Below are 12,936 nucleotides of genomic sequence, written 5' to 3' on the forward strand. Positions count from 1 at the left end.
AACAAAATGGCCACACCTCCACCTCTTGTGTCGCGGTCGCCACGAAAGACCTTATAGCCCGGAGGGACAAATTCACTATCAAATATTTCGCTGCTCAGCCAGGTCTCTGTGAGCATGGCAACGTCCGCATCATGCGAAAACAGCATGCCCTCAAGTTCTACAGCTTTATTAACAACGCTACGGCAGTTTATGTTTAGGATTTTGAATACGTGACTGTTCTTATTCTGTTGTCATTTTGGGCTCTTCGGGAACTTATACCGCTGGTTTTTTGCACTATCCCACCCAAACATATCGCCGTTAATGCTTAACTTATCAAAAACCAGCTTAACTTTAGCACCGTTAGTCTTTTCCTGTGAAGCGCTTTCCCATAATTTCTTCCTGGCGTCACGAATTCTTTTCGAGTAGTCCTCACTGACTGAGAATTCTGAACCTTTCAATTTCGGGCATGCCTTCAGTATCGCGGTCTTTTCTCGATAGTCCTGTAATTTGATGATGGCAGGACGATTCCTATCTGACTTCCTACCTATTCGGTGGCATCTTTCAATGCCGTTTATTGTAATCCCTAGCCTTTCACTAAAAATATCCTTTATTATTTTGTCTGTAAGTTCGGCTTCTGTTTCCTTCCCATCTTCTTTTATACCGTAAATAACCAAGTTGTTCCTACGGCTTCTGTTTTCTAACTCGTCAGTCTTAATTAACAGATGTGATACAGTGGTTTCAAGCTTCTGAATAGTTGACTTCATATGGTCTACTTCTGTTTTCAAGGTACCGATGGCTGCTACTTCGTTTTCCAAACCTTTCATTCTCTCTGCCAAACCATCAATCTTCTCCTCAAATGCACTCTGTTTTGCAAGAATATCACAGACGTCCTACTTCAGGGTGTTTTGACCTAAGAGGATCTGCTGAAGCATTTCCCTGTCACTCATGTTCGGGCCTGGATTAGATTCAATATCGCCACATTTCAAAAGATCTTGTGAAGAAAAAACGTATGCAGAAACATTCCCTATACGCAGTGGGCAAAGCAGCAGCAGCAAAAAGCGGTCGTCGCTACGACAGCAGTAGGCCGGCAAGTAATCACTAACCTGCGCAATGAAGCAAAATGGGTTCCTGAGCATTGTGCTTGCGATGCTGCTGCAGAGCCCACTGGTCTCAGGCGGCGATGGCAGGCTTCTTATAAAGGCGGTAGTGTCCTCGTGGTGTGACGTTGCCCTTGATGGCGCAGTCGCAGACATGATGACGGAAGGTACGAAGAGTTAGTCGATCGTGAAAAGATTGCCCGGTGCTGCCATCTCGAAGCCAACATCGCGTACCCGATTAAAGGGTGTCTGGCTGAGTTCCTTCCAGAGATACGGTTGCGCGGGCAGCATGATGGCTAGAACCTGCGCAATGAAGCAAAATGGGTTCCTGAGCATTGTGCTTGCGATGCTGCTGCAGAGCCCACTGGTCTCAGGCGGCGATGGCAGGCTTCTTATAAAGGCGGTAGTGTCCTCGTGGTGTGACGTTGCCCTTGATGGCGCAGTCGCAGACAAGATGACGGAAGGTACGAAGAGTTCGTCGATCGTGCAAAGATTGCCCGGTGCTGCCATCTCGAAGCCAACATCGCGTACCCGATTAAAGGGTGTCTGGCTGAGTTCCTTCCAGAGATACGGTTGCGCGGGCAGCATGATGGCTAGAACCTGCGCAATGAAGCAAAATGGGTTCCTGAGCATTGTGCTTGCGATGCTGCTGCAGAGCCCACTGGACTGGAAGTAATCTGATTGCCAGATTACTTCCAGTCTTCTCCTTGAGATTGTTCTTGTGCTCTCTCAGCCGATCATTAACGCAACGCCCTGTTTGCCCAACGTAGCGGCCACCGCAGGACGTTGGTATCTCATAGACGACCTCAGTCTTGCAGGGCACAAACCGCGTCGCATGTTGCTTCTTGCAAATCGAAGGATTTGGGCGAGGGGCGTTCACTTTTCTGCACAGTGGTCCTAGTTTAATTGGCGCCGAGAACACCACCCTTACGCTGGCACGTGCGGCAGCCTTCTTGATTTTGTGCGAAACACCGTGCAGATAGGGTAAGACCGCCACTCTTACCCTGTCATCTACAGCCCGAGGCTTCGCCGGCTTACGGTGCTGTTTCAGGATGACTTCGGCCAACCCCGACAGGAATTGGTCAGGGAAGCCAGCCTTCTTCAACCTGCACACTTGATTGGTGAAGCTTGAGGCGATTTGATGCTGACGTGACCTAACAAGAGCATTCTTCATAGCGGAGAGCGCGATAGCCCTTTTGACAAGCTTAGAATGATGAGATGTAAATGGAAGCAAGTCTTTCTTTGAACGAGGTGAATACTGTCACGTGGTCGTGACGTCGACGAAGACAACAGTCAGCACGTCCGAGGTGAAACTGTTTATTTGGCCGAACTTGTAGCCGAGAAACCGAGAACTAGAACTACAGCAATACACGCTGTACAATGATAGCGGCGAACAGGGCGTCGTCCGTCGATCAACTGACAAGCGGTGAAGCGCGTCGGCATTTAAACATGTGCCGTCGAATATTCCAGCGTCATCGCTGGCTGTCGCGCAAATTCTAGAATGAGCTCGAGTGTGCGCGTCTTGCGCGCAATCTTAACAAAACGATCTACAATGATCGGGAAGCTTCTCGAACAATGAGGCGCGGTTCGCGCTGAGCGTTGCTGACAGTCTTTGTGGGCGAAAACCGAATAAAGCAAAAGTGATAATAGGAAACGCCCGTGGCAATACTCCCAACACGTGTGCTCTGCGCTAAACTTCAACTTGAGGTCCAGGAAGCGTAGTTGACCGTCCTCCGGAAGCTCCTTCGTTAACGAAAGTCCAGGAAAGTTAGCACCAAAGCACTCGAAGATTTCGTCAACCTTGCTACGGCTCTCTGCCAAGTTCTCACGATAAAAAATCAAGAAGTCGTCGACATACCGAAAGACTTTCACCCAACTGGTCGCGCCGACTGAATTTTGCAGTTGTCTGTCATAACGGGCCAGAAGCAGGTCGCTCAGAATCGGGGCGATACACGACCCGATGCAGACGCCTTCTTTCTGCACATACAAGTGGTCATCTTGTTTGATGACGGTCGAGCTGAGGTACAGGGAAACTAAGTCCAAGAACCTGGAAACACTCGTGCCGACAGAATTTTGGAATCGTGTAGCTCCGTATCTTTCAATGCCGTCTCGTACTGACACTGCAAATAAACGCTCATATTGTTAGCCAGCGCAAAGTCCTGTCTGCATTTCTAGTCCCGTGTGCTCGCGCTGTTTCCGACGATGAAGCCATGCCAACAAGCTCAAGTTGACACCCTCCTCAAACACAGGGACACAGGCAAGAGGGACGATACAGGCGCTAAATTTTTGTTTTGTCTTTGCTGTCGGACGGAGTCACTGCGCATGACCAATTGTTTGTTTGTTTGTATGTATATATGCGCGTTTCCGAAAAAATAAACGTCAGTTGAAAGTTAGCGCCTGTATCGTCTCTCTTGCCTGTGTCCCTGTGTTTGTTGCGCCATTGCACTATGAGTGCGATGGGTGCGGTCTACGAGATACGGTTGACGTAAGTTTATATCGGCCAAGCCGGCCAGCGACCGGTCAGAATATGCTTTTTCGATAAAGAACGTGAACAAAATCTTACTGACTGTTCAAATCGGAGTATAAATAGGCAAACATTTTACTGGCTAGTTTTTGTCCGATTTTTTCGGATTTATCCGAAATAACGGAGCCCTAAGTATAGTGTATCGAGGAGGTGGAAAAGGGAAGTAAACGTGAGGAGGAGGGCAGAGAGTGAAGCAAAGCACAGAAAGAATGAGAAAGGGAGAAATAGAGAGAGATAAATGCCGAGAAAGAACGAGAGAAGATGAACGGAAGAGAGGTCAAGTGAGAGACAGGGAAAGGCATGAATGAGGACGAAAGATAGAAATAGCAAGAAAAAGAAAGAAATAGACAATGAGAGAGAAATTAATAGAAATAAACAGATATCGTAAAAGCAGAGCGAAGACGTAAGAAGAAAGAATGTGAGGAAGAAAGAAAGAAAATTTGCAAAAATGGGCACAACAGCGAAAGTCAGGACTACATAGGTGCCCATCAGCTCCTCTGTTTCTTTAGCATTGCGCCTTTAGTGAAAGCTATGCTATGCCTGTGCACATAGAAGAAGAATTGGTCGACGCATCAAATGGCGACGAAGAATTGCCGGTGCTGCGTGGGTGGTACGATGGAGAGGACTACAACTACATTCAGTTTGTGTGAGTAAAACGGGTCTGCCATTGACACTGTCTCGGTCATTCATTTAAAAATGCGGGAATTTTCAACTAAGTCACGCAAAGCTTGACACGGCGAAGTTGCTCGATGCGCAAGCAAAACTTACAATTCAATAAAAGCTACTTACAACATACCAAACCTAGTTACGACATGGCAAAACCTACTTAAAACTAACCCAATTACTTGCCAAACCCTAGCAAAAACCACAGGGAGATCGAGACGGACGCCAGTATCGAGCGAGCGGACAACCGCCTGGCTCACCTCATCGAAGCCAAGCAGGCCCTCCTGGCGAGGTGGAAAGCGCAACGTACCAACAGGAAGCTCCGCAAGGTGAACCGAGTGACCGAGGCCCACTGCAGAACGCTGTGCGTCCAGCGATGGCACGAGATCTGCAGCGCGGCGCACGGGCAGATCCAGTGGGGCAGGACGTGGACCCTGCTACGGCACCTCTCGGACGAAACCAAGACCAAGCCGCATCAGCGAGACCGGTTAACTAGGATCATGCACGCAGCGGTCACGGAATGCGGGGAGGACGAAGTGCGAAGGTACCTGGACGCCAAGTACCTGCCGGCCGCCCCGGAGGTGCATCACCCGGACTACCAGGTTGCGGCCAGCTCGAGCCAGGAGAGGGACATTGAGGTATCGGAGGTCAGAGCGGCCGTGCACGACTTCAACGCCAGATCGGCGGCAGGCCCAGATCGAGTGACGAACAATGTGCTGAGGAATCTCGGCGAGTTGGCGATCGAGAACTTGACGGAGTACTACAACCGGTGCTGGCGGGCTGGGACTCTCCCCCGTCAGTGGAAGCCGGCCAAGACCATTCTTATCCCCAAGCCGGGCACGCCGCCCGACATTGGGAACCTCCGGCCCATCTCGCTCACGTCCTGCGTGGGCAAGGTGCTGGAGCACGTCCTCAGTGCATTTCGGCTGCCCTCGAAAAGCAGCGCCCGAGCGAAAGCGCCAGGTGCTTGCTACCACCCCAGCACAGGGGCAGACGCGGCTGCCAAAAGAAGTCGGGAGTAGCGAGGGCGGCTCGCCGAGTAGAGGACGTCTCGCCGAGGTGATGCGAGGCCGCATCGCGATGACCCTCTCCTCGCGGGGCTAGGATAGTCGCCCACCGGATAATCAAATAAAGTCTCTTTCACTTTTTCACTTACAACCGGCGTTCGCCTAAACACTTTAGCATCCACCAGCTTCGCTGTGCCAAGCTTTGCGTGACAGTGTACACTTTCCGCGTTTCTTTAATGCATTTCTTAGCGAACCCTTCGCACTTTGAGCGTTTCTATCTATCTATCTATCTATCTATCTATCTATCTATCTATCTATCTATCTATCTATCTATCTATCTATCTATCTATCTATCTATCTATCTATCTATCTATCTATCTATCTATCTATCTATCTATCTATCTATCTATCTATCTATCTATCTATCTATCTATCTATCTATCTATCTATCTATCTATCTATCTATCTATCTATCTATCTATCTATCTATCTATCTATCTATCTATCTATCTATCTATCTATCTATCTATCTATCTATCTATCTAGCTGTCTAGCTGTGTCTGTCTGTCTGTCTGTCTGTCTGTCTGTCTGTCTGTCTGTCTGTCCAGCCGCCTAGGTCTAGGTGCTTTGTGATCGCCCCATTAACTTGGTGTAGACCGAAATTTGCATGGGAGAGTAAGAGGGTTTGATAAATATGACTATCCAGTCATGACACGAATAACGCGAAAATCCTGTAGCGTACGTCGTCAAACCCTTTCCTACGTGTGGCACATACCCATTTACCACGGGCCGTGGTGTGCGGATATGCGCCACAGGTGATTGACAGTTTATATCTCCCAGTAACAGCGAGAGAATATACTGGTACATTAAATGCGAGAGCGTTAAGAAAAAACCGACATTGGCAGCATTGACCCGACGAATGCAAAGAATAAAAATTGGTATCCCAGCAGGAATAGAACCCAAGCGTTCTGCGTGGCACTAAGGTGTTCTACCACTACCACAGAGCCACGCCAGGTCTATAAATTGCTTTGGAAAAACACCCTATGCTGGCGTAATGTCGGTGCAACGTCAATTGTTTTTATGGTGCTGGCTACATAATTTTATACCAGAGCAATAGACACCACTTATGCACTCCGGCGATACAGGCGTCATGTCAGGTTAACGTCTGGGATTCCATTGTTGGCGCCGCTTTATTAGCATTCTAATAAACATTACATATATGTTCGAATGATTCAGTAATGTTAGTGAGAACTAACAGGCAATAATACCAAGGAAGGTATAGGGGATGTTATTTGTCGCAATTAGAATATAAATGTGAAGAAAGTTAAGCGGACGAAAAGATAACTTGCCGCCGGCAGGGACCGGCGGCAAGTTATCTCTTCGTTCACTTTACTTTCTTCAAATTTATATTCTAATTACGACAAATAACATCCCCTATACCTTCCTTGGTATTATTGTCAGTTGGTTCTCATTAATATTGTGTCTAACAAAAAAAAAAACTAGCCCTTGAAAAGCCATCTCCTTTCCTTCAATGATTCAGTAAGCTATATTCAAGCGTCGCTCGAGCCCGAAGGAATACGCTAACGGAAGTTATACATGATGTTGATATCATGGTACCGTAAAGCCCACTTCGTTTCAATAATAGTCACGTCTGTACTCTAAAGTAAGTTCGGAACAGCGCTTGTCTGTGTTGCTTCTCTTGTGTGTCCCCGTGTAGATTATCGCGTGGTTACTACTACATAATGCAAAACCAACTTGCCCAAAGCTTCACCTTGCTAAGTGCTGACGTTATGCCAGACCATAAGTTACCCTTTAAACGCCTGTGTTGTCGACGTGCCTGGTAAGCCCACGAAGTGCACACAACCACTACATTTACAAAAACACGTTCATCCAGCTCCTAACACTTGGCTCAAAGCCAAAATATGCAGCATACAACTACACGGTGACTGCTTCGCATGAAACGATTCCCACAAGGCGTGAGATCTGCCAACTTTTTTGTATTACAGCTATCACAGTTGAAAAGAAGAATTGACTCGATGGTCTAGTAAATTAGTGGGTATAACGTTGCGCCTAAAGGACACGGACACAGGAAGAGACGACGTAACACACAAGGTGCACACAGGGCGTAGCACCACTTGTGCCCTGTGTGTTACGTCATCTTTCGTTGTGTCCGTGTCCTTTATACGCAACGTTATACCCAGTAATAAGAAACCACCAGGACTAAATTGCAACCTTGCGCTAGTGAAATGTGGCCCAGACCTAATTTTGTACCTCATCCAGCGCAAGAACATTAACATGACAATGTCCCATCTCAACTGCACATGCCACAACAAGTTCAGACTATTGTCATGGGGAACAAACTATATATATACATAGCATATGTCTAACAGGGCAAAGCGTACAACACTGCCGCAGCCCGCTCGCATTCCACTGTTCACTTCGATGTTGTCATTCCGCGCCGCGATGGTATGAATGTAAACTGTGAAGGCACATAATACATAAAGAATGGCAACATATATGTTGTGGAACACAATGTTCTTGAATTCCTCAAGCAGTTCCACACCAGTCGAAATTCAGGATAACATGGTAGACTGCGGAAGGCGTACTATAATACACCTACATTGAACCATTTTGTTCCAAACAATTAACGGGTACTGTAATTTACGATCTGTTTGCAGGCACGCTTTCAAGAACATAATTTCGGTTATGCGTTCAGTTCTGGTATTGCTTTGGTTCGATATCCTACATTAACGAATTTGCTCTAAGCTGATAAGATATTTTTTGGTTTGGATTCAGGCGTGCTCCGAGAAAGCTTATTTGGGTTCAGTCCCACTCACTGGTACAGTTTGGGTGAAGAGATTAATTGGGGTTCGGTGCGACAGCCTGGTGCTGCTATAAACAATCCATGGGCAAGTAAGTTGGGAAGGAAGCAGCTTACAACATGTTCACTCGTAAGTATGAGCGTGATGTCGCAGTGCAATCCTCAACAAAGAATTAAGACCCACTCAAGTTTGCTTTAATTGAAACCAATTAGCATGGCCGTGATTGATAAGGCTATGTTATTTAAAAGCTTGTGCCAGGGCCGCAGGCAGAATTTTATTTTTAAGGAATGACGGGTGGGAGGGCAGTGTAGTCCGTGTGTATGTATGTACGGCTGTGAGGGAAAGTTCACAGACCACGGAATGGCGAGCTGAAATCGCTGTCTACGCCGTTTAGTCGCGAGCCATCTGCTGTCGAAAGCATTGCCCTAACGGAATAGCTGTCGAAAGCACTACTCTGACGGAATTTCGTATAGAAATGTGCTCGAAAGCAAGCGGCTCGCCACTAGACGGGCAAGGGTATGCGATGGTCCGTATACTTTTCTCCACGGGTCCGCGTGTGTGTGTGTGTGTGTGCTCACACACATCCTAACTCAACAATTTCAGTGGTGCTTCAAACCTACCCTCTGGCTGTGCCTATGGTCTGTGCAATATTAAACAACATGGAAGAGAAAGAAGTATTACTGATGATGTGTGGATAATTGTATAGTGCGTGTGAACGCATAATCATTTCACGTTCAGCACATTGGCTCGAATGCTGTTGACTTATAGCAAAATGCTTATTTCTCTTCGATAGAGCTGAAGGGGGTGTTCTCATTATACTTTTGTAGTGACTAGCTTGTTGTCGAGCATGGTCACAGTATCACATTTGCTTGGATGGTATTGTACATTTTTTTTTCAAAGGTGTACCCAAGAACTATCTGTGTGTCTGTATGCAAACCCAAGAAAGGCCTGAAATGTTTCCTTGCATACTCATATATTCTCTATCCTGTGCATGTTGCTAATAAGCAACCTTGTGTAATTCAAGCTTTATCGTCTTTCATTGGGATATGGCAAAAGCTTGCTGACAGATAAAATGAATTCATTGCCCGAAAATTGCAGCAGATCGCATTTAGTATGACACCACGTTTGGCTAAATGTTCGATCGCGCCTCGTCTGTTGCAGCGTATCAGCTTTCATTTATTCGTCCATTTAACCTGCTATGCTGGAAGGGAAATCCTTCCATGCATGACATCACTGAACCCATTCCAATGCTAAGCCAGTTGTTTATTTTGGCTTGGTTTGAGTTAAAATACAATTACTGGCCAGGTGTATACGCAATTGTATGCGTTTTCCATATATTTCTAGCCTGTGCCGACCTTTTGGCCAATTTATCGCTCTACCGTACATTTCTGAAACGAAATGTAGCGGCAGACCTGGTTTGGTAGGCATTACTGCCCTCTGTGTAATTGTAAATCTCTATCCTTAATAAATGCATGAAATGTGTCGCTCTATGCACCACCAAAAATGGCTGGAAGGGAAAGATGGAAGCTTGGAATGAAAAAATCCGTAAAGAGGGGTTGAGTGCAAGAACCTCTGTGACAAGAAGAAATCACCGAATGAATGAAACATGCAGCCAGTAATTAATACCACTTTGCAATTTCTCTATAGATGCTCTAATAGTCTGGTTGAAGACAAGGGGAGACCATGAGCAAAATTTAAAATTACTACAGATAAAAACTAATTTTTTTGGCAAGAGGTGCTGTTGCTGAAGAGGTATTTCATTGTCAAAAAAGAAAACCAAGGAATATAGTATTTCACGTGTCAAGAAAGTAATGAGATCGTGAAATGGTCATTCTCTTCGTGTGTTTATTGGACTGCTGGGCCACTTCTGTTTTTCTTTATGATAAAAGACTGTACCAGAAAGACGAAATGTCTAATCATACCAACTCAAGAAGGGCGTACCATTTGCTGATTATGCTACAACATTAGAGGAATCATACAGAAAACACTCACTTCAAACTGTTAACAGAGGACCTGCCCACTACATTTACGTTAGATTTTTTACATCACAGCTGAAGGAAAGAATTGGCTGGATGGGCTAGAAAAATGTGGCCGATACTTGATCTTGTACCTCATCCAGAGCAACAACTTTAGCGTGCCAATGTCCTGTCTCAACTACAAATGCTGCAACAAATTCAGATAATTATCATGGGGAGGAAACTATATACACGGCATAGACTTAATAGGGCAAGGTGTACAACGCTGCCGCAGTCCAAGCGCATTCCACTGTTCACTTCAATGTTGTAATTCCATGCGATGACGATGTAAATCTACACTGTGGCGGCACACATTACATGGGCATAAAATATAGCGAAACATACTTACTGGAAAAGAAAGTGCCGAAATTTCTCAAGCAGTTTCACGCCAGTCCAACATGGCAGATTTCAGAAAACATACTATAAAACAGCTTGATGATTAACTTAGAAGCCGTGAAATAAGACGTCACAAATTTTGTCAGGAGTTGTAATGAGCACGGTGTTAGAAGTACAGGTGGAACGACGCAGCACCGCCGCCATGCACTCGCTATGTCGAACTTCGGTTCCTCCGCGCCGTCACGCCGCGAGACGGCAGGAGCAGTCACGGGGTTCACAGCGACGCGCGCCCGCCTCTGTGCCGCGGTGACAAAGCAGTTTTCGCCACGGTGACAAATCAGTTTTTGCCATGGTGACAAAGCAATTTTCGCCACGGTGACAAAGCAGTTGTCGCCACCGGTCGCCACGTTGCTTTCTCGTTTACTTCTTTTTATGCGATGGCAGGTCATGCTATTCGAGTGACAAAGCCGCGAAATGGGCAAAAAGTGTTTTGTGCTGCGTTGTAACTCTGGGTACAAGACATGCACTGAAAAAGTGTCGATTTTTGCTGCACCCCGAGGTGCGGAACGCCTGAAGGTTTGGCGCCATGCGATTGCGCGCAAGGACCGCGTGCTGCAGTCGACTGATTACGTGTGCGAGCACTACTACGAGCCGAAGTACATAACGAAGACGTGGGAAGCAGTGTACAAAGGGCACGTTCTTGTGAGCACACCGCGAAGGGCAGCTCTGGCTAATGACGCCGTGCCGACGAAGTTTCCCGACTGCCTGCTTACTTGACAAAGACAGAGAAAAAAAGAAAGGCGCCTGCGGACGGTTCGCATTCTCCTGCCATCAAACGGCGCAGTGTGAGACTGGAAAATGCAACGATCTTTGAAGAACTTCCGCCAACGGAGGCCTCGCAGGCATGCGACGTGATGAGCGAGTTGAATCAAAGAAGCTGCGTGGGGTCTGATGCCACAGTATTCGACACAACGCCAGTCACGGTGTCACCCGCAAGTCTCATCGAGGAAGTTTTTGAGATTGCCAATAGTGTGCCCCTCCCGACGAGGGCGTGGGCTTGCCACAAGGTTGACGTTGACGGATTGAGAACCATCACGTTTTGTGAAGTTTTCATGATTAGTGAAGCAGCGACCCACCCAGATGGCTCCGCAATTTGCGCGAACTACAGCTACTATGGTGCTGCTCCCAGCCGCGTCATCATGAAAAGAGTGGTGAGTCTTGACGAACAACTGAACGTAACTGTAGCTCTGTTGGGCAAGCGTACACCCCTCGAATACGTCCAACTCCCTTGCAATGTCAGTAGTGGCAAAGATATTGAAGTGCTTGTCAGGCGAGTGAGCGAAATTCGCTAGTGTGTCGGCGGGCCAAGTGCAGACGCATACCAAAATGTGCAGCCAATAAGTGGTTTTATTGATGTCACAGGCCGATGGCGTCATAAACAGTGCACATTAAATCTCAATGAAGCAGAAAGTGCATGTGCTTATTGCAAGCGCCTTCCAACGACACTTCGCGTGCATCAAAAACGCATGCAGCGTAAGGCCGCAGAGAAAAAGGCCCCTCGGTACTTCCGCATGGCGACTGCTCGAAGGAGCAATGTTGTTGCTTCTAGAGAGGCACAGTACGCTCTGAAGAGATCAGTTGTTCGTCTGACGAAAAGAGTTCAGTCGCTGAGCTCCCAATTGAAAACTGCACGGGAACAGTTATCACTTATATCTGATGAAGCACTGTGTGATAAGCTGCGTGAGTTGGACATTCCCGAAGCACAAGCAGCAGCTATTAAAGGGTGCATAGTAGCTGCTAAGTGCACCGATAAGAAGAACAGGCGCTATACTGAGCAATGGCTCCTACTCTGCCTCCTACAGCACATCCGCAGCCCGCCCGGATACTCTTTTTGAGGAACAACAACATCCTGCCGCTGCCGTGTGTCTCAACCATAAGAAAGTATCTCTCGATGGTTCGTGTGAAGTGTGGATTCGAACTCTCGGTTTTTCGCCACCTTCAAGAAGATGTTAGCAACCAAGGACACTTTCCAGAAGCATGGCATTCTTATCTTCAACGAGATCCATGTCCGCAAGGAGAGGAGAGTGAATGCGACAAATATGCCTTACAGAGGCCATTCAGACTTTGGAGGTGAAGTGGAAGCGTCGCAGCAATTGGCAGATCATGGACTTGTTTTTACATTTCGCTCCTTTGGAGAAAATTGTTCCCAGCCTATTGCGGTCTTTTCTTCGCAAGTCATGTCCTACAAAAGGCACCGTATTGGCTCAGCTCATCGTGAAAGCAATTCTTCTGCTTGAGGATGCTGGTGCATATGTAGATGCAATCGTTTGTGATGGTGCTGCAACAAACCGGTCAATGTGGAAGCAGTTTGGTGTGACCGGAGCGCTTCATGGTACACAGAATAGCTTCACGAATCCTGCATGCGAGGATCGACGAGTTTTTGTTTTCTCTGATGCACCACACCTTATCAAATGTGTGCGTAACCGTCTCTTG

The 12,936-nt window shown here is 47.0% G+C and overlaps 1 protein-coding gene across 2 annotated transcripts in view; it reads left to right on the forward strand.

The window, feature by feature from the left end:
* LOC119403989 (receptor-type tyrosine-protein phosphatase mu) overlaps window positions 1-12,936 on the forward strand; it is a 963,694-nt gene that overhangs the window by 380,048 nt on the left and 570,710 nt on the right. The gene's annotated exons all lie outside the window — the stretch shown is intronic.

The sequence above is a fragment of the Rhipicephalus sanguineus genome, chromosome 9 (assembly GCF_013339695.2).
Source record: "Rhipicephalus sanguineus isolate Rsan-2018 chromosome 9, BIME_Rsan_1.4, whole genome shotgun sequence".
Taxonomy (NCBI): domain Eukaryota; kingdom Metazoa; phylum Arthropoda; class Arachnida; order Ixodida; family Ixodidae; genus Rhipicephalus; species Rhipicephalus sanguineus.